Source organism: Notolepis coatsorum (genome assembly GCF_963971535.1).
Source record: "Notolepis coatsorum genome assembly, chromosome: 6".
NCBI lineage: Eukaryota > Metazoa > Chordata > Actinopteri > Aulopiformes > Paralepididae > Notolepis > Notolepis coatsorum.
This window is the reverse complement of record NC_140170.1, coordinates 40,810,324-40,836,870: the sequence shown is the minus strand read 5'-3', so window position 1 is coordinate 40,836,870 and position 26,547 is coordinate 40,810,324. Positions and strand designations below refer to the sequence as shown.

General features: G+C 42.9%; 1 pseudogene across 1 annotated transcript in view; it reads left to right on the top strand.

Moving 5' to 3' along the window:
• LOC311229450 (galectin-3-binding protein B-like) overlaps positions 1-26,547 on the top strand; it is a 62,032-nt pseudogene that overhangs the window by 31,174 nt on the left and 4,311 nt on the right. The window contains exons 4-6 of the transcript in view: positions 15,619-15,743; positions 21,286-21,489; positions 25,592-26,037. The product of the transcript in view is annotated as a galectin-3-binding protein B-like (transcript). The remainder of the gene's footprint in view (positions 1-15,618; positions 15,744-21,285; positions 21,490-25,591; positions 26,038-26,547) is intronic.

Sequence of the window (26,547 nt, the reverse complement as noted above, 5' to 3'; positions counted from 1 at the left end):
ATGTTCAGATCCATCCCGTCATCATCCCCCAGACATGAACGAGGATCCGTCGACAACCCACCCAGGTCATGGGATGTGGTCGCCGGAAGAGGAAAAACCCCCATCTCAGTTGCTTTATAAAAACGCTGTTTCAACCACAAGCAACTAAGGCGTGCCAGTCAATCGCCTGTTTACAGCGAGCTAGCACTATACGTGCGTCGGGACACACCCCCATCAATGAACAGGCTATTTAGACCTGCCATTGAATCCCCAAGGCGCCCAGGGGAACGACAAGAGGGGTGTGACACTCCCTAACTCCAACACTTCTGGAATAGAAAGAAGGAAGCATCAACAGTATGTATCCCAGTCTACACAGCCGGGGTAAAAAATGTTCACATTTTTACATCCCACCACCCTCCCATAGGAAAGAGACGGGGATCCCCAGAGAGACTTCCCACGCGAGCTGTACAGATTGAAAAGAATATATTGCACCTTGAGCCATGTAAAAAACTGGTTTTAGGGCCTCCGGGGAAGAGGCACCGAACCCATACACACTCAATAAACGAATTGAATCGAATATACATACAATAGAAAAGGACCCTTCTAGAGGGTCCACTCACTTTGACAATCTGAGGAGGAAGGCTCTGTACTCTGATGGAGGCTTCCTCACATGGATCACATGGAAGAAGGAGTCCGAACTCACAGAAGGCCTGAGTAGGCGCTTGGTGAGGAGGAGCCCTGACCACCCCCCCTGAAAACAGATCCATCACATGGACCTGAACAGCACACGGAAGTCCTACCAACAGAGACGCGCACGGTGACGTACTCTATGGCGGGGGAATTCCTGCGGTGCACACGCCCAATATACCAGGCCGTGGGACCAGGAACTCCCTTCCCCCCCCCCCCCCCCCCCCCCCCCCCCGTAACGTGCCGAACCGCCACGTGACGGGAACCTTGAAGGACAGGGGGTGTACCCCTGACCGACAGAACAATGGGGAGAGGAAAGGTTACCAGTTCACCCCTTTACGACCCCACACCCATGATACGACGTAACGACAAAAAGAGAATATGACACAGTCATAGTCAGCTCTATGAAGCGTTTCACAGCTCCACACAGCGCACGAGCTAACCTGCTATCTGATTTTTACTAAGGAAAAACACAGAATAGAGAGGGCTCTAAGAACCCCGGTCCAACATACACATGTGCTTCTGTGGCCAGTACAACCCAGTTGTAGGTCACATGACACACACAACCCATCATCATCACAATGAGAGAATACATCATTCTTGATTAGTATCGACCACAGGCCTTGCTAAGCACACGACAGCAACCAAACCAATTTCCCTTTAGGAAATAAGTTTCTCCAGCAGATTTAGCACAACCTCAGCAATCAAGCTGAGAGTTACATCGTATCCCTACCACACAAAAGACACAATTAATGCACAACATGTCTGATAGGAGGTGATAAAGTCCCCAGGGAACCGGGGGGGGAAAAACACAATCCTCCTATTTTACCCTCAACACGGCCAGTTAAAACAGGAAAACCTGTTAATGTGTGAACTCACTGTCCATTGTCATTACAGTCTGAGAAAGAACATTCTTTTACTCACTCGTCACCAAGCATAGCTTCATAGGTTAGTTGCCTTAGTAGTGAGTACACGGTACACATAAACACCATGATGTTTCTCACACAACAACCAGATCAATACATCACGACCTGCACGGAGAAGCTACTGCCAGTGACAAAAACAGCTCACACACAACCCGCAACGTATCTCAAATGCATTGCAACAACACACGTTTTGGGAAAAAACACCGTCATTCACAATACATTTAGCAAGGTAAAACCAGAAGACGTGTTATGAGGGTCTGGCCAACCCCGTACCTGCCCGGAACGCAGATCAGCGAAGTGCAGTCATAAGCCACCGTAGAACACAGCCCTCTTTGTTGACGCAATCCCCGTCTAGGCTCAGGCAGGGTTGACGAACATCCCCTGTCAAAGATGACGTCGTGGTCAAGAGTGTAAAACATGTTAAAAATCAAAGCACGTTCAACAGAATAGCATCAAGCTAACGGCTGCTCCAACCGTTCTGGTGCTATCGCTTCCGCTCGCGAGACGCCGATCTACGACGCACGCGATCAGGAGCGAGCTCCCGGCGGCGCGCGAGAAGCCTAAGCTACCCCGCGCCAGGCCACCGACCGGCTAACCGTAAGCTATGAACATGTAAACAATGACATAACACTCACCCAGACAGGCCGCCGTTCTGAACCCTCCTCACTTTTTAAGAGAAAAGAGAAAACAAGACGTCAACACCGCTTCACAACGGTGACATTAACACGTCCGGCGGAATCAGCACAGTACCAACTGGCCTGTATAGCTGACTTTGAACATGAATCTGCCACTATCGCACATTACATGCACATATCCCCTCGTGAAGGAATACTCTCATTTGGATATGAAAGATGGGGTCTTAACACGGTGACAGAGAGAATCCACTCGTCCAGAACACACAGGGATCACCAGTGTCAATGGTCGCGGCCCACTAGTTAAAACTATAATGGTCGCCAGACCAAGGCCTTCTGTCGCCTAGACGGCTAAACAAAGGACCCTAGCCTGGGGCCGGTTTCCATAAACTTTGTCTAGTAGCCCCCATAGCACTAACAGACAAGTGGAGCCCACCAGCAAACACTACTCACCCAACCTGGAACGCACCGCTCCTCACAACAGCGGCATGTCCGACAGTTCAGCTGTGGCCTGACAGGTTTCACCCCAACAAACACAGCAAGGAACTGCAGTTGAGAAGCATGCAGCGGCGTGCTCCCAATACGAAAACCGGTGGAGGGTTTGTAGAATGATCATCATCTTCTAGACACTCCAGTACGAAGACAATATCGCCGTATTTTCTCGAAAATAGTGAGAGAGAAAATAAAGATATGATGTCAACGTATCCTTGTTTCCCAAGCTGTTCCTAATCCAATTTCTTCCATCATGGTGTCAAGTGTGGGGATCTACCGAGGCACCTCTTCCTTGTGGTGAAAGCGAGAAGGAGGAGAGCAGGTGACCACACACCTGCTTATGAAGGTAAGCTGATGAGGGGTGTGGTCAGACTAATACTGGTATTAGAGGTACATTTGTGGTTTATTCAGTACGCGTGCACGTACGCGAGATAGTGCAGAAGGCGAAGCCAAGCTAAGCCACTAACGATACAGAACTGGATAGTTGATGATATAAACATTTAATTTCATTATCTGAAATATTCTAAAATCATTAAGTCTGCTATAAGCCGTTATCCCTTTATGTGTGATTATTATTTTCTCGCAGTTGTGTGTATATATATATATATATATATATATATTAGGGATGCACGATAATTATCGGGCCGATATCAGCTATTATGACGTCATCCCGATAAACCCGATAACGTTATTAATAGCTCCGATAATATAATATATTTTTTGGTAAAAAAAATGTCGTGTGGGTGAATTGGGATGAAGGGCGTTTGTTTTTACTGTAGGCTCCTCCCGTTTTGCCAGTACTGTGGTACGACTGATAGCGCGTGGTTTAGGAAGAGGGCGTTTTACACAAATCCAGCGCTCCCTTTCTTGGCTGTGACGTAGCCACGTAAGTTTCTGAAGCAGCGCGGGCTCCGCGGATGTAAACAAAGATGGCGTTGGTAGTGTGGGAATAGTTTCAGAGGAAAGAAGTTCGCTTGCTATTTGTAACAAATGCAATGCAGAAGTTCCACGAGGAGGGAAAAAGGCAACAACTTATAATACATCCAACCTAACAAGTCACCTGCAACATCACCGCTACGATGGTGTGTTATTGTGTTAAAAGCCTACGACGACGCGCGAGCAGCTAAAGCTGCTGCAAATCTAGCCCCTTTCATGACTGTGATGCAACCCTTGGTTGAATACGCAGTCACTTATTGCTCCGTAGTAGCCAGGTTAATTTGCACCACCAAGCACTGCTTAAAAGCTAGCGGCTTGAGCCCTTGGGTCATTTCTGTCAAACTTCTTTAATTTAGCAAACGCCTCGTCAATAGGTACAAGCGCTGCGGGTTCCTTTGTAGCTGGCTTTGGATTCACAGCAGCTTTAGCTGCTCGCGCCGTCGTAGGCTTTTAACACACCATCGTAGCGGTGTTGATGTTGCAGGTGACTTGTTAGGTTGGATGTATTATAAGTTATTGACGGATTGTGAATTTTCATTTGGAAAAATAAATATGGTCACTTTATCAGTCCAAACTGTTGTCTTGGCTTTGTTTTGTTCATAGTAGTAACGCTCATGTCATGATAAATCTGGTTAGGTCAAAACTACAGGAATATACATTAAAAAGAAATTGTATAATACAATGAATATCGGCTTGAGGAGCATAAAGTTATCGGTATCGGGGTCAAAAAATCAATATCGTGCACCCCTAATATATATATATATATACATATATGTGTGTGTGTGTTTGGCTAAAGTGGATATAAAACACAGTACTGTGCAAAAAAAAAGGCACCAAAGAGTTTTTATATAAATGGTCTTAGATGTAAATACATTTTATTAGTGTGTCAGTAGACTACTCTTAGTACATTTTCATTAAATAATTTTTTAAATCATCTTAATGGTTTAATAATGCAAACATATGTTGCAGGGACGTATTATAATCATCATATTGGCGTGACTGTATGCATCAAAATCAAGCATTTTTAAGTGCTTTAGAGGAAATGTCAAAATATTGCGATATATATCGTGATATGGCCAAAAAATATCGCGTGTGTATATGTTTTCCACGGACAGTTATGGCATGGACTACTTTTGTGGAGAGGCATTGTGGACAACTACAGCATGGACTATGGAGATGTGTCTTGGGCAGCCAAGGGCTCATGTTGGCCAGCTGTATGGTATGGTCAACTTGGGTGGAATTGTATTTGGAGATACATACATGGGTGACTTTAAAGAAGTAGGCTCACTGGAGCCCGGAAATCAAGTACATAACCACAATGTCGGATACGGAAGAAATATATGATTTTGAATATGATGTTGATCCTGAGACTCATGTGTTTAATGCAATTAATAATACCTGTAAATATTATACAGATGAACAGCTTAATGACATTGTTAAACCAGAAAATAGGTTTTCGTTGATACACCTAAATTGTAGAAGCCTTTATGCGAATTTCACCAAGATTAATGAATACTTAAAAACATTTAATAATAGATTTTCAGTTATAGCATTATCTGAAACGTGGTTAAAGCAGGAGAATTGTGCTGATTTTCACTTGGAGGGTTATGAGCTGTATCACCTGGATAGAAACAACAAAAGGGGAGGGGGCGTGGCCCTGTATGTGGACAGTGACTTGAAATGTAAACAAGTGCAAAGTATAGTAATCGATGACTTAATGGAAGGTATAACTGTGGAAATTGAAATGGATAAGGTGAAGAATATTGTTGTTACTTGTGTATACAGAACACCAGGGTCAAGCATAGAATCATTTAAAGACAGTTTGGAAGAGTTATTGAATGGGTTAAATGAGAGCAAAACATGTCTGATTTGTGGAGACTTTAACATTGATCTCTTAAAGCAATCTAATCACTGCACGTCAGATTTTGTGGATGCTCTATATGGCAGAGGGTTCTACCCACTGATCACAAAACCCAGTAGAGTAACCTCAACTTGTGCTACATTAATTGACAATATTTTTATAAACACTTTGGAGAACAATATTAAAAGCGGACTTGTGATAAATGATATTAGTGACCACTTACCTATATTTGTAATATATGACTGTCAAATTAAGACAAAGAAGGAAGAAAACTCCCTTAGATACACAAGGGTAAGAACTGATGACACAATAGCCAAGTTCAGGAATGATCTGGTTAATGAGGAGTGGAAAGGGGTTTATGTGGAAGAAGTAAATGCTGCATATGAGGCATTTTTGGACATTTACTTGTCGCTGTATGAAGAACACTGTCCAATGGTAGTACGGAAGCAAAAATGTAATTATAAAATAAAACCCTGGATGACAAAGGGCTTACAAAATGCAAGTAAAAAGAAAAACAAACTCTATAGAGATTTTATCAAATTAAGAACAAAAAAGGCTGAAAATCAATATAAAGCTTACAAAAATAAATTAACTACTATAATTAGAAATGCAAAGAAAGAACACTATAATAATGTCTTAAAGGAAAATATAAATAATATCAAAGAAACTTGGAAGATTTTACGAAATGTCATTGGAAGCAAAGCTGTATCTGCAGATTTACCCAATTACTTCATTAATGACAACAATACGGTTATTAAAAACGTGAATGAAGTGGTAAATGAATTTAATTCATTTTTTGTAAATGTAGGCCCAAACCTTGCTAAGAATATCCAAAGTCATAATGAAGGGAAAGCAAATAAAGACTGGACAGGGGAAAGTAAAGTGTTGCAGTCTATGTTTCTAGGACATGTGAGTGAAAGACAAATTATAGAAATAGCATTAAATTCAAAAAATAAGACATCAACTGACAGTGATGGAATTGACATGATAATTGTGAAGAAGACCATTGATTGTATAATTAACCCCCTGTGTCATATTTTTAATCTTTCCTTTCAAACAGGCACCTTTCCAGACAGAATGAAAATAGCAAAGGTTATTCCTCTATTTAAATCTGGGGACAAACACAGCTTTACCAACTACAGACCAGTGTCTTTGCTTTCACAATTTTCCAAGATTCTTGAAAAAGTGTTTGCTCATAAATTAGATAGTTTTATTGAAAAGAATAACCTGCTGAGTGAGAGTCAGTATGGATTCAGGGCAAATCGATCAACAGCCTTAGCCTTAATGAATATATATGAAGAAATAACCACAGCAGTAGATGAGAGGAATTACACAATAGGGGTGTTTATTGACTTAAAAAAAGCATTTGATACGATAGATCAGGGGTGGCCAACCCGCGGCTCGCGAGCCGCATGCGGCTCTTTGCCCGTCAATGTGCGGCTCTTCCATCCATAAAAAATTTTTTTTTTTTTTTTTTTTACTTTTTTTTTTTTTTTTACTTTTTTTTTTTTTATGTCACTCATTCCACAAGGACGTAGAATAAACATTTAAATTTTTTTTTAAATGGTCCATTTGCATGTTCTTGGTATCTGAATCTAGGGACATATATGGATCAGTGTCAGAAATAGTGTGTCTGTTACTAGGCTTGAGTAAATTGTAATGAACCAAAGGAGAATATCAATTCTATTTAAAAAAAAAATATATCTTTGACTGTAAATAACACCATGCTAAAATTGACCAGACCTGAAAAATCTAAGCAAATGAATAAAGGGAAGATGATTAAACAGAAGGTTTTGTAGATACAGTACTGAATTCTGCCATCTTTTTTATAATGTAAATTTCTCCACCATTCTTCATCATATTGCAACACTGTTTTTTGCAAGACGTTCACAGAAAGGTAGAGAAACTAACTGCGTTCTGTTTTATGGCAATAACGTTCAGGTTTGTGGGAGATAATCCCAAAAAATAAGAGAAATTAAAAAGTAAATCCAGAAGTCAGATGATTGACAGGGGCTGGTGTGAGCTGGGTAGGGTAGTTTTTCGAAATTTGAAAGCCCTGAGTCTCTTCCTTCAAAAGACTACACTCACTTTTGGCTGTGCCACTTCCTCCTGTCAATATGCGCCGGTTTCCGACTCAATGCCCTGAGATTTCTATAATCTTATATTTCACTAATAACAGTTAAAATAATTGGTAAACAAACATAATGCTGAAAATATACACTTTTACTGTATATCTCAGGCTTTAGAGGTTAACCCTGTGAGGCCCAAATTAAAAAGAAATTAGCAACTTCAGAGGCCAGAGGGTGGGACATATAAACACATTTACTATCAAATAGCATTGTGAGGCTGAACAACAGGACCAATTGACTATACATGTGCTTAAAGGGGAACTATCTTATAAATGGCTTTTTTCAGTGTTTACCATTGTTTCTTAGCTATGTGGACTTATATTAATAGGATATATGTCTCTAATTCTCATATTGGCGAATTCTTCCAATTCTCCTCTCACAATATTCACCCTCACTGAACTGAGTCATCTGAAAATGTGCATATCTGTGATGTCAGAGATTTCTCAGCTGCATAATAATGTGGCAGTTGATGTGGCAGTTGGCACCAGGCCACACAGTGGTTGGAGCCCAGCCTCAAAACGGCTTGAGGTAGAAAAATGCGGTTTTTAGTACTTGATTAGAAATACAAAACAATGCATTTAAAAAAAAAAAAAACTAGGTGTTCCATAGACTCACAGGAATTGTGTAAAAGTGCCCAAATAGTGAAAGAAATAGTAAAATAGTTCCCCTTTAACATTTTTTAAATAAACATTATTTTTTTAAATGGCTAAAAGTGATTTTGTAATTTTGCAACCGTGGGTCTCACAGGGTACTTTTAACCCTGTGAGGCCCAAATAAAAAAGACATTAGCAACTTCAGAGGCCAGAGGGTGAGACCTATAAACACATGAAGGGTGCCGTGACTGAAAAAAAAGGTTGAGAAACGCTGGTATATGGTGTGGCTCTTTGTGGTACCACAGTCATTTTTTTGTGGCTCTTAGTCTCTGACTGGTTGGCCACCCCTGCGATAGATCATCACATTTTAATTTCTAAATTACAAACATACGGTGTGAGAGGGGTGGCGATGAACTGGTTAAGTAGCTATCTTGAAAATAGACAACAATATGTACAACTCTCTGGTTACACATCTGAATGTATGAATATTGAATGTGGTGTCCCTCAAGGTTCGGTCCTGGGGCCCAAACTTTTTATTTTATATATTAATGATATATGTGAAGTGTCAAACATATTGAAATTTGTTTTATTTGCTGACGATACAAATTTCTTCAGTTCAGGAAAATACCTTAAAAAATTAGCAGATGATATTGTAAATGAAATGTGTAAACTTAAGATATGGTTTGATAACAATAAGCTATCCCTAAATTTGGAAAAAACGAAATTTATGATATTTACTAATCGAAAGAAGGACAATGTGGCATTATGTATTGACGGAGTTAATATTGAAAGAGTATCCGAGTTAAAATTTTTGGGTGTTATGTTGGATGAGAAATTGACATGGAAGCCACATATAATGTACATAAAAAATAAGGTAGCCAAGAGTGTTTTTGTTTTGAACAAGGCAAAGAATGTGCTTGATTATAATTCTATGCGAATATTATATTGTTCACTCATCCTACCATATTTGAGTTACTGTGTGGAAGTGTGGGGTAACACGTATGAAAGCAACATAAAGCCATTATTTATATTACAGAAGAGAGCAGTAAGAATAGTTCACAATGTAGATTCAAGAGAACATACCAACGAATTATTTATTAAATCCAGACTATTGAAACTTAAAGAGTTAGCTGAAATACAGACTTTATTAGTTTTGTTTAGAGCAAAATGCAGAGTATTACCAGCAAATATACAGAGGTTGTTCGTTCCCTGTCCAGATGACAGCAGAAGGAAATTAAATTTTAAACACCAATTTGCACGAACAACCTTAAAACAAAGGTGCACCTCAGTTATAGGTATCAAACTATGGAACTCTTTGCAGAACGATGAAAAGAGTTCCAATAATATATTTCACTTCAAAAGGTTGTGCAAAGAAAAGATACATAGACAGTATAGCACAGTTTAGTATAATATTGCAGTTTAGCGTGTCAGGACGTAGCATAGAGTTGTAGTGTAGGCCAGTATGAGTATAGTAATATAGTATATAGCAGCGTAACATAGAATAATAATATATTAAAATATTGTATAATACTGTACCAATATGGTGTAGAATAAATAGTATGATTTAGTTATATTATAATAAAATAGAAATTAGATAGTATATAGAAGTATAATACATTATATAAGTGTGTGTGTGTGGGGGTGTGTGTGTGTAAATGAATTAACCTAAATATGTAGTTTGACTGATAGATAGACAAAATGGGTTTATTTATGTTGATTTAATTTGGTTGTGTTGATGTTAAATTTTTATTTATTTTTTGCAAAAGGGGTATATTCTGTTTGGTTTTACACAATATGTCTATCGTGTGTTGTACGTGTGTAGGGGCAGGTATATATAAGATTTTTTCTTCTTCCTGTTCCTTTCGGCCATGGTATTTTTTGTGAATTATGTGAATATGTACTGTTGGACTGTGGTGATTCCATGTACGGATAAATAAAGTGATGATGATGATGAAAGACTTCGCTGTGGAAGAGAAATAAACCACTTGGATATCTTTGTTTTACACTGGAGCGGATGTGGACATTATTTTTCTTTATCAACGAACGTACTACTCACGAGTAAGCTACTTTAACCAGTAGAGTGGAACGTTGGCCCTCATAGTCTGCATTAAACCATGAAGATGCTTTCAGAAATAATTAAATGAAAAGTTTAAATTTTTTTTAAAGAGTAGTCTACTGACACACTAATACAGAGTTTTTTTTATTAATAACATCTAAGACAATTTATATAAAAACTCTTGGGTGCCTAAGACTTTTGCACAGTACTGTGTTTTCTATCCACTTTAGCCAAAAATACACACATATATACTGTATGGATGAGGGTTTGTGCAAAACATCACGATGTCCACGATACGTTTAAAAAGTGTATCGTTAATGAACTGTACCCGATATTTATTTAATAGCGTCAGATTGCCCACCCCTAGGTGTAATGATAGTTTGTTGTCAGCGAGCCAGGTGCAGATTTTGCCGAGTTCTGAGCTGAGTTTTTTTTTTTTTTACTTTTTTTTTTTTTACTTTTTTTTTTAGCGTTTATCGCTTTCCTGGTCAAGCATGACCGACAGTTGTAGGGTGAAACGGGAGAGAGAGCAGGGGGAGACATTCGGCAAATGGCGGCGAGTCCGGGAATCGAACTCGGAGTCAACCAGATCCGTGACGCAGCACGGAGTTCCGCGACGCAGCGCGGTAACATGGTGTGCTACTGGAGCACCCTCTGAGGGTTTTTTTCAACCTGTAACTTGACCAGCAGGGTTGAGTCGTCCGCAAACAGGAACAAGTTGCAGTCACAAGCTGACGACATGTCATTTGCATAAATTAGGAACAGTAGCGGTCCTAGTATGCTTCCTTGTGGAACACCACAGCTCACTGGGAGGGGGGGGGGGGGGGATAGGGTACTGTTTACCTCCACAATCTGTTCTCTCCCCTCCAGGTAGGATTGCATCCAGCTCACTGATAAACTATCAAAACCAATTGCTTTTAGCTTGTCAATCAGAATGGAGTGATTGACAGTGTCGAAGGCCTTTTGTAGGTCCAGCATGACCATCAGGGGAGGAAATTAGGCCACTTTACTCGCCAAATGCGAGTATTTTTTACGTTTGGCGAGTAATTCATGAAGAGCACTCGCCAGTCTGGCGAGTACTAGTAATTACAAAACAAAACAAAAAAATCATTCTGCAATCTGCTGATTTGCTCACTGGCACAAGCCGAACTTGACTCCCCCCTTGATTCCTCCCATTTGCGCCTCATAATAATCCAACCATAACCAATGAACATCATCGTTGTACAGATGCGCTCTAAGCTCCTCCAATGAACACTCATTTTCTAGAAGATGCCGCCCATCTAGGGGAAGTGGACAGATCACTGCGCGCGGACCTACAGACTCCTGCCACCGGCTTGACAACGTAGACAAACTTAGACAAAAACACATCAGTGGATGAAAATAATTGCATGTAGAGTCGTCGCTTTCGGATATCAGTGCGGTCTGACATGGGGGCGAACAACAGCACACGACACGTCTCCTTCGAGTCGGATGAGAATGACAAGTCAACCAGCATTAGCCGGCTAGCTACCTAGCATGTAACAAGCTACCATAACGCGCGTTCAACATAGTGGACTATACTGAGCGGCTTTGCTTAAATGCAGCCGAGTGACATTTTATTATTACCGGGTTTCCCCCCATATCACCACTCGCCCATATGCCCTTCACAACGGTGATGTTGTCATACTTGGCATTCAGAATACACCTGCTGAACCCCTAGCGTTGTCGATTCGGTTCCAATGTATTGTCATCTTACAGCACAAGTACAGTACAACCAGAATACATTTGGCATACAACCAGAGTGCAAATGTAACAAGTCAAGTTGTTTTATTTAGCTATTACATTACAGTGAAATGCTTGGTTCTTTCACTGCCCAACTCAGTCCAACCTAGACCAGCCCAACCCAGTCCAACCTAGTCCAGCCCAGCATCTTTCACTGCCTAGTTCAGCCCAACCCAGTCCAGAATAGTTCCCTCTTTCATGTTAATATGTGATATCCTAATATTTTGAAGAGTAGAGACAGTGTGATTAATACATGTTGTGAAGAGTAGAGACTGTTATTAATGTTTTATGCTAATAAATATTTTAAAGAGTAGAGACACGTGTGATTTTTACTATGATTGAAAATCAATTTAGACGAAGACGTACAAAGAAGTAATTATCACAATTAGCGATTTTTACTATGATTGAAAATCAATTTAGACGAAGACGTACAAAGAAGTAATTATCACAATTAGCGATTTTTTTTGGCTGGTAAAAAATCAGTTTGTCTGGTAAAAAAAATCAGATACTCGCCAGTTGGCTGGTAAGCCAAAAAGTTAGTTTCCTCCCCTGATGACCATGCCGCAGTATTTGCCCGTGTCCACCTCTTGTTTGATGTGGTCGTTCAAATAGAGAACGACCTTTGCCGATGCATAATTGATGTATTTATTTAGCGAATGGAATATTTTCAAATAGCCACATGTGATGTATTTAGTTTATTCATTACTTTGCCATATTCGATATATAATATATTTCACTTTATCGGCCCAGATTGGACAAAATAGGCCGATGTGCAGTTCCCCGAGATGTGCGGTTCAACACGGCCAGGGAGTAGTCTGAGATCCAGGCTGAGATGAGACAAGACTCATGCCGTATATGGAGGCAGAAAGGAAAGGAGGCAGAGGACATGGAGGAAGACGAGGCTCTAGGAAGAGAACGGGGTACATTTGAAGACTCATTTCAACACACATTAGATTATTTTATGAATTAATATGTAATATATTTCTCATTTCATTTCAACCTTTATTTATAATCGTAAGCATCTGAGGTTTCCCTCATTTACAGAAACGACGATTGTACAAAATGTAAACGGTACATAATAAAAACAATATTCACAGAAATTTAAACACCAGAGTAAAAAATTAAAAATATCTCACTAATTCATTCATAACTTTTGAACAATAGATGCGATTTCTAATCGGTCAGCTGTTCTATATTGCCAACAACATTGTCTACATTCCATACACTCTAATTCTTAATACCAAGTAAGGAAAGTGCTTGAAAATTCATTTTTATCTTCAAGTTCAACTACATATGAAGAATAATGATGATAATCATACACATATTTTATATCATTGGAAAGCCCTAGTTGTTAGCTTCAAAATGGTACCAAATATGAGGTACTTTGAAATACCCACTAACAAATAATCCATCACAAAGTGAAGTGGCTGTGGACGTTAAGCGTTACTGCAAGTAAAACTCACTCCCCCAGGGGCGCTCCAGTAGCACACCATATAGCACGCTGAGTCGCGAAGCAGTCGTCCCGGGTTCGCTTCCCACCCGGTGACCATTTGCCGCATGTCTTCCCTACTTCTCTTCCCATTCTCGATTTTAAGATTACTGAAGGGCTACTCAGAAAATGCCTCAACCGTCAAAAAGTGAAGAATACTGAACCTCTGAACTGAAAAGACAACTTGGGTGGTCTTTCAGACACAACATGTTTCCCCTCCGTATAAACTTCTCTCACTGTCCGCATGTTAGCAACAGGCTTAAAATGACTTCTGTTATTTGCTGACATGAAGGTTTTCAAAGTCTTAACTAAGGTGAGACAGGACCCCCTAATATTTGAATAGATATCACTATGAAACATTCCCAGTTTGTTATGTACATATAAACTAAGAACAAATTTAGTTTTCTGAATTGTATGTTTATATATATGCAATTCCATGCAAATGTCACCATGAAAAAATTTAAATAACATGATCCTAACCAAACCAATTTCAAATGTATCATCAAGGTCTATATTTTGAAGTACAAAATAGATTTGATCGTAATATTTATGAGAATGCATGTTTTTTCACACTACAGGAGGAGACACAATGATGTAAATTTATTTTTCGATTAACCTAATTGTATGACTTTCTGAATGGCCAGAATGGCAATTATATTTATATTATTTTATTTTTTTCTAACCTCACCTTTGGTCATGAAGGGCTGTTGTATCAATATGTGAATCAATTATGTACTTTGTGTCTTTCCATTGGCAGGTGAAGCATGCTGTTATAATGCCCCTTTATGGGACAGAGAATGTAACATCCATAACGTTTTCCAGGAAAAGTTGTCATAAAACATGCATCTGGAATGCAATGTCAACCAAACTTCCTAAGCAACGCTTACTTTTATAAAGATGACATATTAGCAACAATTAGTAATTCTGGTCTTATTTTTTGTATTCTTTACAAGTGTTATGGATGTTACCGTTATGGATGTTACATTGCAAGTGACGGATGTTACATTGCGAATGTGTGTTGTTAAGTCCGATTATGACCCCTTTGTTTGAAGTATAATTTACACATTTTAGTTACACTTATTGAGATAAAGATGAGCCTGCAATAAGAAATTTTTTGACCTTTTGGATTTTGAGATAGGTGACAAAATACACAGCGTTATGGATGTTACGGAAATTGACAAGCTTTTCGGACTTGCTGAACACATGATGAAAACTCTGTGAATATCTTTTTCAAAGAATAACATGTTTACTATCACTTTGTAGGGAAGGCTTTGAGGTACCCAAAAAGCACATTCAGGAAAACCTGGCATTTCCTCTCAAGGAATGAATCACAGAAAAGTGCTGTTATGGATGTTACATTTTTGCATTATGGATGTTACACGTCTGAAATAGACAAAAAACAAGTGTGCAAGTGTGCCCCTAGTGAAAAAGCTTAGCGTACAGCCCTGTATTGAAGGAGAGGAGAAACGAGTTGCAGAGGTCAGGGGAGGAGAGTGAGTTATTGTCCGGGGGTTGTAGGAGTTTCTTGACCGTGGAGAAGAGGGTCCGGGGGTTGCGGTTGCTGCTGCTGTTGATGATGGTGGAATAGTGGGTGGATTTGGCAGCTTGAAGTGCGTCACGGTAGGAGGAGACGTGCTGTTTGTGGAGGTCGGTGTGGATGGTGAAATGGTTTTTTTTATAGAGGTGTTCAAGTTGGAGGCCGGTCTGCTTCATGGAGCGGAGTTCCGGAGTGTACCAGGGGGAGGAGGTGGTGAATGAGACGGTGATGGTTTTCAGGGGTGCCAGTGAGTCGAGGGAGTCAGATAGAATGGAATTGAGGAGGAGGGCATAGTCGTCGGGGTTAGAGGGGGCGGAGTCAGGGGGAAAGGCAGAGGATATGGACTGGGACAGTGTGAGAGGGTCAATGGATTTTATGTTTCATGCTCAAGTTGTGTCATGCTCAAGTTGGGACTCCTTTGATGGAAAGGAACCCCAACCTGAGCATTGCATAAGAGAAAAGTGTCTGCCATGTGAATTATGGTCAATGTTAGATTTTTGTCGATTTTCATTCAACAAGGGTTTCTGTCTCAGGTCATAGTCGAATCTGGATGGATGATTTAAACTCCAAGGGCACTGAGAAGGACCTGTCCCGCTGTCCCTTCAAGGGCTGGGGGGTTACAGACTGCAACCATGGTGAAGACGCTGGCGTAGTCTGTGAGAAAGGTTTGTCTGATTAATGTCCAAAAGCCTTTTCATCACATTATAGTCTCCATGGAGCCACCTGTATCTGTGGTTCTGTTCCGTTATGGCTTCGCTCAGCACCAGTTGCATATATCTCGCTTCAGCATATATACACTGAATAATTTCACAAATGTACCTTTAAATGCCAGCATTCATCTGGCCACACCCCCATCCGCTTACCTATATAAGCAGGGATGGTGCCACACACTCATCTCCTTCTCAAATTTCATCACAAGCAACGTGTTGCTCATATGCCCACTTGACGTGGAGAAAAATATTGTTTACAAGGAAAGGAAGAACAAGGAGATACGTTGACATCATATCTTTATTTTCTCTCTCACTATTTTCGAGAAAATATGGCGATATTGTCTTCGTACTGGAGTGTCTGGAAGATGATGATCATTCTAAAAATCCTCCACCGGTTTTCATATTGGGAGCACGCCGCTGCATGCTTCTCAACTGCAGTTCCTTGCTGTGTTTGTTGGGGTGAAACCTGTCAGGCCACAGCTGAACTGTCGGACGCGCCGCTGTTGTGAGAAGCGGTGGGTTTCAGGTTGGGTGAGTACTGTTGCTGGCGGGCTTCACTTGTCTGTTAGTGCTATGGGGGCTACTTGACAATGTTTATGGAAACCGGCCCCAGGCTAGGGTCCTTTGTTCAGCCACCTAGGCGACAGAAGACCTTGGTCTGAAGACCATTGTAGTTTTAACTAGTGGGCCGCGACCATTAACACTGGTGATCCCTGTGTGTTCTGGACGAGTGGTTATCTCTCTGTCCCGTGTTAAGCCCCTTCTTTCATATCCAAATGAGAGTATTCCTTCACGAGGAGATATGTGCATGGATGTGCGATAGCGGCAGATCCATGTTCAAGTCAGCTACACAGGCCAGTTTGGTGTTGTGCTGATTCCGTTGGGTGTTGGTAAAATCACCGTTGTAAAGCAGTGTTGACATCTTGTTTCTCTTTTCTCTTAAAAAGTGAGGAGAGGTTCAGAACGGCGGCCTGTCTGGGTGAGTGTTATGTCATTGTATACATGTTCAGGTGATAGCTGCTTAGCTTACGGTTAGCCAGTCAGCTGTTAGCTGCTGCGTTAGCCTGCTGGGATCGCTGCATGGCCTACTTAGGTTGGGCCTACTGTTAGCCAGTCAGCTGTTAGCTGCGGCGCTAGCATGTCGTGATCACTAGGTAACGTTAGCTTGCTGCTATAGGCCAAGGCCTGGCGCGGGGTAGCTTTAGCTCCTCGCGCGCCGCCGCGAGCTCGCTTCTGGTCGCGTGCACCGTTAGCTCGGCGTCTCGCGAGCAGGGGCAGTAGCGCCCGAACGGTTGGAGCGGCCGTTAGCTTAATGCTACTCTGTTGAACGTGCTTTGATGATAACATGTTTTACACTCTTGACTACGACGTCATCCTTGACAGGGGATGTTCGTCGACCCTGCCCTGAGCCTGGACGGGGATTGCGTCAACAAAGAGGACTGTAGTGCGGGTTGGAGCGGCGACGCTGCCCAGTTCGAACAACACAGGAGCTGCTGTGTTCCTACGGTATCTTGACTGCACTTCGCTGATCTACGTTCCGGGTAGGACAAGGTTTGACCAGACCTTATAACACGTCTTCTGGTTTTACTTTTCTAAATGTTTTGTGAATAACGATGTTTTCCCAAAACGTGTGTTGCTGCAATGCATTTAGGATACGACGCAAGTTATGTGTGGGCTGTTTTTGTCACTGGCAGTTAGCTTCTCCGTGCAAATCGGGTTGTTGTTACAGATGTAAAAATTATCTGGTTGTTGTGTGAGAAACATCATGTGTGTTGTTATGTACCGTGTACTCACAACTAAGGTAACTAACCTATGAAGCTATGCTTAGTGACAAGTGAGTAAAAGAATGTTCTTTTCTCAGCCTGTGATGACAATGAACAGTGTGTTCACATATTAACAGGTTTTCCTGTTTTAACTGGCCGTATTAAGGGTAAAATAAGAGGATTGTGTTTCCCCCCGGTTCCCTGGGGACTTTTTCATCCTCCTATCAGACATGTTGTGCACTAAATTGTGTCTTTTGTGTGGTAGGGATGCGATGTAACCCTTAGCTTGATTGCTGAGGTTGTGCTAAAACTGCTGGAGAAACTTTCTTTTCCTAGAAGAAAAGATTGTTTGGTCGCTCTCGTGTGTGCTTAGCAAGGCCTGTGGCCGATACTAATCGAGAATTATGTATTCTCTCATTATGAAAAACGGCGTTCCTCTGTAGAGTGTTTTTGCCATTTTCTGTAGGTGATGATGGGTTGTGTGTGTCATGTGACCTACAACTGGGTTGGACTGGCCACAGAAGCACATGTGTATGTTGGACCGGGGCTCTTAGAGCCCTCTCTATTCTGTGTTTTTTCCTTAGTAAAAATCAGATAGCAGGTTAGCTCATGCGCTGTGTGGAGCTGTCAAACGCTTCATAGAGCTGACTATGACTGTGTCATATTCTCTTTTTGTCATTGCATCGTATCATGGGTGTGGGGTCGTAAAGGGGTGAACTGGTAACCTTTCCTCTCCTCCTCGTTTCTGTCGGTCAGGGGTACACCCCCTGTCCTTCAAGGTTCCCGTCACGTGGCGGTTCGGCACGTTACGGGGGGGGGGGGGGGGAGTTTCCTGGTCCCACGGCTTGGTATATTGGGCGTGTGCACCGCAGGAATTCCCCCGCCATAGAGTACGTCACTGTGCGCGTCTCTGTTGGTAGGACTTCCGTGTGCTGTTCAGGTCCATGTGATGGATCTGTTTCAGGGGGGTGGTCAGGGCTCCTCCTCACCGAGCGCCTATTCGGGCCTTCTGTGAGTTCGGACTCCTTCTTCCATGTGAGGGAGCCTCCATCAGAGTACAGAGCCTTCCTCCTCAGATTGTCAAAGTGAGTGGACCCTCTAGAAGGGTCCTATTCTATTGTATATGTATTCGATTCAATTCGATTATTGAGTGTGTATGGGTTCAGTGCCTCTTCCCCGGAGAGCCCTAAAACCAATTTCTTACATGGCTCAAGGTGCAATATATTCTTTTCAATCTGTACAGCTCGCGTGGGAAGTCTCTCTGGGGATCCCCGTCTCCTTCCTATGGGAGGGTGGTGGGATGTAAAAATGTGAACAATTTTTACCCCCGGCTGTGTAGACTGGGATACATACTGTTGATGCTTCCTTCTTTTCTATTCAAAAAGTGTTGGAGTTAGGGAGTGTCACACCCCTCTTGTCGTTCCCCTGGGCGCCTTGGGGATTCAATGACAGGTCTAAATAGCCTGTTCATTGATGGGGGTGTGTCCCGACGCACGTATAGTGCTAGCTTGCTGTAAACAGGCGACTGACTGGCGCGCCTTGGTTGCTTGTGGTTAAAACGGCGTTTTTATAAAGCAACTGAGATGGGGGTTTTTCCTCTTCCGACGACCAAATCCCACGACCTGGGTTGGTTTTCGACGGATTCTCGTTCATGTCTGGGGGATGATGACGGAATGGATCTGAACATATGTAGAGGGGTCTCACGCCCTTGGGGTGGGCCACCAGGCGCGGTTCGCCCGAACGTCTGGGTGGCGCCTTTTTTTTTTCATGTTAAGATCGACACGCATATCTGCCCTTTCTCCTGGAGTAGGCATGTCGTCGTGGTTAGGGCACGGGACTGGTTCTGGTCACGCTGGTCCGGATCAGTTGAACCCGTTGTCCGCCGGGGATGCAGATCTGCTGTTCTGGTACCCTGAGGGACTTGGGCTTTTTTCAGGGGGAAAAATGCCAGGTCGGTCCGGGTGTCACAGGGTTAAGCGCTATGGAGACCCTGGTTGGGTACGTTTTTACTCAGCACTGTCGTAATGGCTTACGGCCATGCCATCCTGTACACGCTCGATCTCGTCGGATCTCGGCCGTTACACAGGTTGGTCCTGGTTAGTACTTGGTTGGGAGACCGCCTGGGAATACCAAGTACGGTGTGCTTAGGGGCTGGTTCTCCATTCTTTTTCGCTCCTCTCTCACGCATGGCGAAGACGGGCCTGTGGGGGTGGTTTTTGACCTCCTCTGGTGACCCTGTGCTTCCCGTACCGCCAGGCCCGGTCCGAAGTAATGTTTCGTCGACCCGTAGGCCTGGGTTAACCCTTTTTTGAAAACTGAAACGCTTGTACTGCGGTATAGCCGGTGTATACCCGCAGGTGTGTTTTGGAGTTTTTTCTTGAGGGGTTATAGGAACAACCACCGCATTGGGTAACGCCAAGGTGGTTGATTCCCTGGTGTGTTGGAGCAGTGTCAACTCTCGGGTTCACCGGTTGAGGGTGCCCCTGCACGTTCATGACGTCTGCCAGTCGTGTCAGCCTTCTCTGCCTCAACCCCTCTGGGTGGGGGTTTTTAAATGGAGGCTTGGTCATGCAACAACGCCAGCATACGCCCCTTACGCCGGGGCGGCTGTGTTCAGCTGTCCCCTCTGGCGCCTGTCTCGTCCGCAGTCTCCAGGCTAGGGTTAACAGCCTGTTGCCTGGTTTTTCCCCGGTGCGCTGCCTGCTTCCGTTGGTTAACCTTTTTTGTGTGCTTACGGCCATGCTGACTGCCTGTTCTGCAGGGTCAGTGTGCCAGGCGGTGTACTATTGGGGGGACAGGGCCCGCTCGGCTGAGGGGCCTTTGTCCGAATACGCTGGCGATGTGGGGGGCGGGGCACTACGTGCCCACCTGGTGGGGTCTTGATGCTGGCATCATGGACTTCTCCGGGCCCCCATTCCAGGGAGTCCAGCCCTTTTGGTGGGTCTGGGTCTTCCTTCGCGCTCCGCTGCTACGGCCTTGCCACGGGGTTGGGTTTGCCCTTGACCCCGTGATTCTGGGGGCAGTAACGAGGTTGTTTCCTCCGTTCGTTCCCGGGTGGCATGCGGGTTGTGCGTGTGTGTAGTCGTGGGGTCAAGCCACGCTCTGCTCACCCTGTGCGTTGAGTTGCTTGAGTGCCTCTTCGCACGGTCGGGTCCGTTGCCCTCCCGTGAAGCCACCAATAGGGGGGGTGCCCTCCATTAGGGTGGGTCGGGGGGGCTCGGCCCTCCCTGATCTGATGGCTGTGGGGGCCCTCAGCGGGCTGTATTTGTCGAGCTATGGCTCCCGCTCAGCTCCTGTTATGCAACTGGTGCTGAGCGAAGCCATAACGGAACAGAACGTTAGGTTATGTATATAACCAAGTTCTGTTAGTTATGGTGCGCTCAGCACCAGGACGCCGCTGCGGCCCTTGATTTTTCATTGTGGTGAAATTTGTTGGGAAGGAGATGAGTGTGTGGCACCATCCCTGCTTATATAGGTAAGCGGATGGGGGTGTGGCCAGATGAATGCTGGCATTTAAAGGTACATTTGTGAAATTATTCAGTGTATATATGCTGAAGCGAGATATATGCAACTGGTGCTGAGCGCACCATAACTAACAGAACTTGGTTATATACATAACCTAACGTTAAACCTACAGTAACATCTTGGTCCAGTTAATGTGACAGTTAATGTGTATAAAGAAGACTCCACCAGTACATTATCGATACCGTGTCTCTCTTTTTGATCTTTTTCAGCCTCAGCCCAGAACATCAGCCATGAATACACTGTGACCCACAACGCCATGCTTTCTGAACTGCTGGGTGAGCTCTTCCACAGTGGACGTGACTGTGATTTGGATGTCTCCGTGGTGGTGGCCAACGCACGGTGGAGACCATCTGCACTCACAAACTGATCCTCTCACTGAAGCCGCGGACGACTTCCTCCTCCTTAGCATCGACGTCAGTTCTTACTGCCGCCCATACGTCACCACATTTGTCAGGTAAATGCAGGGCTGTACACTGCGACGATCTCGTCGCAAATTGCCCCTTAATTTGGCCGTTGCGATTGAAATATTATATCTGGTAGCAACGTTGCGAGTAGAGATTTCAACCCTTCATTCGCATTTCACTCCTAAATTAATCCATACAAATTGGATTTTTTTTTTAAACATTAGCCTACAACCAAGGCTGTACAGTGCGACACAATGTCGTGGTGCTATGAAAGAATCTGTCGGCAATGAATGAACTTACTGCGATAGCCTGAGTGAAAAAAAGATTTTCGTGGAGTGAATCTGGGTCACGCTATATACTTGGTACTTGTAGTCTATCGTGCGATTAAAGACCATGTCCCTGTCTGCGTAGTCTATACATCCAACACCAAATCCCATAATTCCTAGCGAAACGAAACTGAATGTGGCCGCTTCCTTGGCTTTAAATAATAATATGGCTCTTGCTCCGCAAGAACAACGGAGTGGATAATGGATATCAGTCCATTTTATGACAACCACGTCCGATGTGGAGAGATGATAAGATGATGATGATTGACGTGATGATGTGATGATTGATTGACGGGGACACGGAAACTTCTAACGTTCAGGATCAGCCATGCATTACGTGAGTACCCCACTATTAGGACGTGAAATACTGTCTACTTAAATTGACACCGCGGATCAATAAAGTATCAACCTATCTATCTATCTATCTAATAATGAGACAATATGCAAATAAGATAATACTAATAATTGTCGGTTCCCCATATATGAAATGAAAGTGGCTTGCAACTTTACTGCTGGTAAAATCACTGTTTATTTCTCGTTTTGCATAGTATTACATTCCACTTCTATAAACAATCAAAGTCCTACCGTAAGAGCCTCATACGGGTCAATTAAACCTTTTTTATTAGTCTTTCCTTCGAGCTAAGTTGGACTGAACATTTCACTGTCAAAAGCGCAAATGTAAATAAGGTTGCGTTGCAACAGTTTTCAAAATAAAGGTCATATATACAAATACCTCTCAATTCTTATAAAAAAAAAGTCCCGGATATACATAAACATTAATTGGCATAGATCTCTATAAACGGCCCAACACATTGATCACTTTAGGCACACACTGAAACCAGTAACATCACAAATATGAAGCAGGTAATTACCCATACAAATAATAAACCTTTTATGGGGTTATTTACAATAATAAGAATTAATTTGATTTCTAAAGCACTTTTCATTGTGAAACAAATGTATGCAGAGTTTCTTGTCCTCCTGATTAATGGTGTGTGTGTTGTGGTGATCTCATTCAAGGAGCACTACACAAGCGCGCGCACACACACACACACAGTTTGTTGTTTTTGTTCTATTAGTGATTTACACACTTTCTCAGTTGGTTCATTATAAAAGATACAAACCTGAAAACAAACGCACTTAAATGTTAAATAAAAGGACCACAGTAATGAGGCAGGAGGAACATATTTTTTTAATAATGGTAAAATTGTTATTTAAAAATGTGCCCCTAAAAAATATTTTTTGCCCCTAAATTTCTCATTTAGGGGCAAGTGTGCCCCTAGTGAAAAAGCTTAGCGTACAGCCCTGGGTAAATGCGACATTATTGCATATTTTCCGTTCGCATAAATACGTATTGTGGCTGACCGTCTGTCAGGGTTTCCGTTAGCCGGTAATTACCGGTATTTGACCGGCAAAATCTGTTGAAGTCCGAATATTTAAATCTCTCCGGTCATAATGTCCGGTGAAAATAATTCCCTCTAAGCACAATTTGATTATTTGAATTGTATTAAAATAGGCTAAAATTAAATAGCCTATGCGATGAACGAAACAATCATTACATTTGTTTCATCGTTGCTTCACCAAGCAGGTCTAATAATAACAACGATGTTGTCAGCCGGAGCTTAGTGCTAGATTTGCGAGATCATGTAGCTGCAGAGCCGCAGAACCCACAGAGCTGTGCCCGCACAGTGCAGTACTCCAATTCAGCCATTGCCCATTGGCAATTCAGCTGTTGGGTGGGGGGCGCTGCTGAGCGGTCCCCAGACCGGACCTGAAAAACAGCTGGCTCTGCGGCTCTGCAGCTGCATGCTCTCGCAAATCCAGCACTGAAGTCGTTGGGAGGTGGAGATAGTCATCACGCAAACCCACGATAATGTTGCCGTCTCTCTCTGCCAAATTTCTCAGTTCTTCGCTTGATATAATTAATACAAATGTCCAATATAACGGAATTCGTTAGCTCATAAAAATGTGATTATAACAGACTGCTGTTTATTAATGTCGGGCAGACTGCCCACCGACACCTCAAGTCGGCAGCAGCACGAAGTCTCGGGACTTATTTTATTTGGAATATATTAATGACTGTATATACGCAAAAGTAGCCTAGTTTTAAGTTAAAATATTATAAATGCGGGGCACCCTTGTGGCGCGTACCATAGTGCCACGCGCACCTACGCGGCCGACCCGGGTTCGATCCCAGCACCCGACATTATTTGTTGCATGTCCTCCCCACCTCTCCTCCCGTTCGCCCTCTCCTCTGTCGGTCCTGCGTGACCATGAAAAAGCTGTAAAAGTGCTAAAATATAATTAAAAAAATATATATATTATAAATGCCTTGAGGATGTCATTCTTTATATAGCCTGCCTATCAATTGTTTTTAAGCTCAATAAACTGACCGGAATTGATCCCATTTGACCGGTAGATTGAAATCTACCGGACACTGAGACCGGCAACAATTTTTTCTAACGGAAACCCTGCCGTCCGTGGTGGAAGACATACACAGTTCCTTTACTTGAGTAAAAGTAGAAATACCCGGATAGAGTAGGACTCTGGTAGAAGTAAAAATCTTAAGTAAAGTTCAAAATCGACTTTGAGTAAAAGTAGAAAGTATTTGGTATTGAAAGTTTTTTGGTATGGTACTTAAGTGTCAAAAGTAAAAGTACATATTTTATGATGTTCTTGTATTTCGTAGCTTGGGAGTTTCAGTCCATGATCCGTTGACCTCTGAAGGTTATGTTTTAAAGTGATATGTCATCCATTTATCCTGACTCTGATTACATCCTATTGAAGTTGGCTGGCTGTATGTTTGAAAGTGTCTCATCTTCATCAATATTTCCTTTGAAGTCTGGTGGAGTGAAAGTATGAAGTTCCCCAAAATTTAAATACTCGAGTAAAGTAACTCAAAATTCTACTTAAGTGAAAATACTTGGTTACTTTCCACCACTTCTTATTGTATGGCTCCTATGTGTTGTAGATTAGATTAGATTAGATTAGAAGTGCAACACCAATGTACAGGTGATTAAACTGGGTACAAAATATATGAATTAGTACTACTGAGTGTAGTGCTAATCAGATGTACAGTATGTATAGAGTTGTAGTATAATATGTACAGTGATACAGGTGTAAAGACATTATGGTAGTAGTCATACTGGCCAGCTGCGTAACTAGTAAGAGTAGGATATGTACAGATATAGATATAGTATCTACTACAGATATGTAAAAGGACTATATGCAGGTTGTAATGGAAAGAGTTACTATTGAGTTACCATTTTGGGTTTAGAAAAGCAATACCTGGGCGGCTAGGTGGTGCAAGGCGCTCACCACCAATGCAGGAGACGCTGGGTTCGAGCCCAACTCTCCGCATTGCTATCAGCTTGGCTGGTCGTTTATACTAATACAATTGGCAGTATTAGGGGGCGGGAAGCTGATGGGTGGGGATCGGACGTTGTGGACAGCGACTCCTACAGGTCGGTTGGTGCACCTGCGCAGCAGAATCAGGAAGCGACAGGGGCGGCGTGCCCTCCAAACACAGACCCCCGACGCTGAGAGATCGCGCTGTGCAGGTGAAAAGATGCGACTGCTGCTTCCTCGATTACCGGAGGGGACACGTGATGTAAGGCTTAGTCCACATTGCAGCCGGCTTGTGGGAAGCATGGCCTAACAGCGTTCGAGACAGGGGAGGGTAGAATTGGACAATACGAAATTGGGGATGGGAGAAAAATAGAAAATGGGAGAAAAAGTAGATAAAAAAAAATAAAAGCAATAGCTGACCTGACCCTGTCTTCCAGGTACCTGTACACACGACAGATCACTATCACTGTATCCTCTGCACAGTGCATTCACAAGATGGCGTCTGACTGGGGTCTGCAAGAGCTTCAGGAGGAGGCGGGGAAACTTTTCCCTTGGCTTCTCCCCGACGACTCCACCTTCCAGACCCCGAGTTCTCTGTACGAATACTCAGTCACCACCGGTGATAAGGCGCTGCAGCAAACTTGTCTCCGCTACCTGGCGTGGAACTGCGAGGCTCTGGTTCGTTCCCCGGCCTGGAGCGGCCTGCCCCGGGCCACCGCCAAGGCTCTCCTGTACCACTCCGACCTGGTGGTACCCGACGAGGCCTTCGTCCTTAAGGGGCTGGAGAGCTGGGAGGCAGCCCAAGGGAGTGCATCTAACCTTGACCTTTTGAGATACATCCGTTTCCCTATGATCTCGGCTGAAGATCTGTACAGACTCAAAGGTGTTTGCTACGATTACAAGATTATAACCAAATTATTAGCAAAAAGACTAGAAGATATTTTGCCTAAATTGATTAATCCAGACCAATCAGGTTTCATAAAAGGGAGATATTCTGCTGATATTCTGGAGACTTTTGAATGTAATAAATCATTTGGACACCAGTCGGAGCCCTTCTCTGCTCCTATCGCTGGACGCAGAGAAGGCCTTCGATAGGGTTGAATGGAACTTTCTTTTTTCTATACTTGACAAGCTTAATATGGGACCGAATTTATCGCTTGGATTAAAGCAATCTATAAAAATCCTAAAGCAGCTGTCATTACCAATGGAGCTTCCTCTGATTTTTTTGCACTAACGAGAGGGACAAGACAAGGATGCCCACTGTCAAGTTCACGCTTCGCGATGGTGATTGAATTGTTGGCGTCATGTGTACGAGACAATATTAACATTAAAGGACTGAAAATGAATAATGAGGAACATAAAATATCCTTATACGCAGATGACATTATTTTAT